Source organism: Marmota flaviventris, chromosome X (genome assembly GCF_047511675.1).
Source record: "Marmota flaviventris isolate mMarFla1 chromosome X, mMarFla1.hap1, whole genome shotgun sequence".
In the NCBI taxonomy this organism is placed as follows: domain Eukaryota; kingdom Metazoa; phylum Chordata; class Mammalia; order Rodentia; family Sciuridae; genus Marmota; species Marmota flaviventris.
Genome location: NC_092518.1, coordinates 118,738,820 through 118,742,144, shown reverse-complemented (window position 1 = coordinate 118,742,144; position 3,325 = coordinate 118,738,820).

The window sequence follows — 3,325 nt, the reverse complement described above, 5'->3', positions numbered from 1 at the left end:
GGAAAGGGAGGGAGAAGGGGAATTGCATGGAAGATGGAAGGAGACCCCCTTCATTATGCAAAATACATGTAGGATGATGTGAGGGGGGAAAAAAGAAATGTGTCACATTAGATTGGGTAGAGAGAAGTGATGGGAGGGGAGGGGAGGGGAAGGGGGGATAGGAAGGGCATCAGAATAAAATAGACACTAGTATTGCTGTATATATATATATATATACATGTCTGTATAACCAATGTGATTCTGCAACCTGTACACTTGGAAAAATGAGAAATTATACCCCATTTGATTTAAAAAAATGTAGTGCTGTTTTAGTCAGCTTTTTCACTGCTGTGACTAAAGGATCTGACCAGAACAATTTTAGGGGAGGAAAAGTTTCGGAGTTTTTAGTCCCTATACAGCCAGCTCCATTCTCAAGGGCTCCAGATGAGGCCGAACATCATGGTGGTAGACTGGGGGCAGAGGGAAGCAGCTCACATGGTGATCAGGAAGCAGAGAGAGAGAGAGAGAGAGAGAGAGATCTCCACTTGCTTAATACAAATATGTACCTTAAAGCCATGCCCCTAAAGCCCTGATTCCTGTAGCCACACCCCAAATGCTTTCAGTTACCACTGAATTAATCCCATCAGGTGATTAATTCACTGATTGGGTTAAGGATCTCACACCCCAATCATTTCCACTCTGAGCCCTCTCACACTGTCTCACATATGAGCTTTTGGGGGGACACCTCACATCTAAACCATAACAAGTGCTAAGATCTGCAATTTGTGTTCCACCCGCAATTTATATATGTTGAATCCTAATCTTCAATGTGAGGATATTAGAAGGTGGGGATCTGGTTAGGTCATGATGGTAGAGCCATTATAAAAGAGCTTCTAGAAAGTTGCTGACCCTTCCACCATATAAGGACCTAATGAGAACTTGCTGTCTACAAGAAAGCCAGCTCTCACCAGACACTAAGTTTACTGGTGCCTTGATCTGGAACTTCCCAGCATCCAGAACTATGAGCAGTAAGTATTTTTTTGTTTATTAGCCACTCAGCTTATGGTATTTTTGTTATAATATCCCATGGACTAAAGTAGGTGGTTTAGAGCCAATCCAGTATTGTAGATAGCAGGTCCCAGTTTTTGCAGAGCAGGCAAAACCTCCAGTAGAGCAATTATATGACAATCCTACAAATCTAGTTGGGTCTCTATAATCTGGATAGCCTTTTGAATACTAAAATTGGTATAGCCTCTTGTCCAGCTTTGAGGAATCCAAAGTTGAAAAAAAAGACTTAATTTATATGATGTTCCTGTTCAAAATGAAGATTTAATAATATTTATCAATTTGTAATATATCATGGCTAAAAGTGCCTCATGTAAGGTTCCCTAGCTGTAGTAATTTATCAGACTGCTGTGGAAGCTTCTTTTCATCTGGAATTAAACCTGCATAAGCAGATGTATTAATATCAGTTACTAGAGCTATGGTTCTTGATTTTGGAGAGATATATATATATATATATATATATATATATATATATATATATATGTTATGTATGTATATAATGTTTTAAATCCAGAACACACACACACACATGCACACACAAATAAAAATATATGTTTAGTATCTGTCATGTAACAGAAATTTTTTTAAAAATACAGATTTTTAAGTTCAGTAACAGCTAAAAACGTCATGGAAAATTCATAGATAATTTGTTAGAGTTTACAACTGCCTACTCAGATACCAGAAGGTCATTTTGCTGAAAGAGCTGTGAAACTCCATTTTTTTTTTTTTGTGTGTGTGTGTGTAGATGGACACAACACAATGCCTTTATTTTTATGTGGTGCTGAGGATCGAACCCGGGCACCGTGCTAGTGAGCACTCTACCATTGAGCCACAATCCCAGCCCCAAAACTCCATTCTTAATACAATGAGAAATCATTGGTCATTATTAAAAATGCACTTCACAAAAGGAAATGGGCAAATTGATTGAAGAAGCAAGTGTTGTTTTGGATCTGGAATGTCCCCCAAAGTCTCATGTGTTGAAGGCTTGGTCCACAGTGAAGCAATGTTCTGAGGTGGGGCTTTCAGGAAATGATTGGATCAAGTGCACTCTGACTACATTATTTGATTAACCCATTGATAGATTCATAATTTGAATGGATTATTGGGAAGTAGTAGCAAGTATAGAAGGTGGGACCTAGTTGAAGGGGGTGGGTCCTTGGGGCCATGCTTTTAGGGACTATATCATGTCCTGGGTCACTTCTCTTTCTGCTTTCCAGAACTCATGAGCTGAGCAGCTTCCTCAGCCACACTTTTCTGCCATGATGTTGTGCCTCACCTCAGGCCCAAAGTAGTGGATTCATCTGATTTTGGACTGAAACCTCTGAAACTGTGAGCCAAAATGAATCTTTCTTTTTTTGAGTTGTTTTTCTCATGCATTTTGTCACACTGACAAAAAGCTGTCTAACACATGGAGTAAAAGAAATTGTACTGGACTATGGAAATCACCTAACAATAATTCTTATACCTTCATCCAAAGTTGCTTAGTTAGTGTTATCAACAAAATTGCCTGAAAAAAGAGGAATTCTGATGGCACTAGACCCTTACTAGGCCTACCAAAAATCTGAAATTGTTAAAAACATTTTAAGAGATATGTTATCTGCCTATAGAATTATTTGTGTGTGAATGTGGAGGGGGTGGAGGTGGTACTGGGAATTGAAACGAGGGTCTTATGCATGCTGGACAAGTGCTCTACCAGTAAGCTATGTCCCTAGCCCTTATTATTTTATTTTGAAACAAGGTGTCAATAAGTTGCCCAGTCTAGCCTTGAACTTGGAATCCTTCTGTTTCTGTCTCCTAAGTAGCTAGAATTACAGGTGTGCACCACCATGCCTGACTTCTTCTTTTTTTTTGGGGGGGGGGGGTGCGGTTAATCAAAACCAGAACTTTGTGCATGCTAGGAAAGCTCTATACAACTGAGTTACAGTCCCAGTCCTGCAGCAGAATTCTTTATAGGCCACCTCCAAATTAAGCATAGGGAGGTCTCCTAACCAGCTTTACCAGGAATATGGTGGTAGCTGAATTTCACAGAAATATTGCTTGTAAATGGTAAGAGATTCTTTCTGGTCATGTCATTTATGTCATTTTTTAAATACATTACAACAGAATGTATTACAATTCTTATTACACATATAGAGCACAATTTTTCATATGTTTGTGTAAAGTATGTTCACGCCAATTCATGTCTTTATACATGTACTTGGTTTTTTGCATTACAATTCTTATTATACATATATACCATAATTTTTCATGTTTATTTGTATATAAAGTAGGTTGACAACCA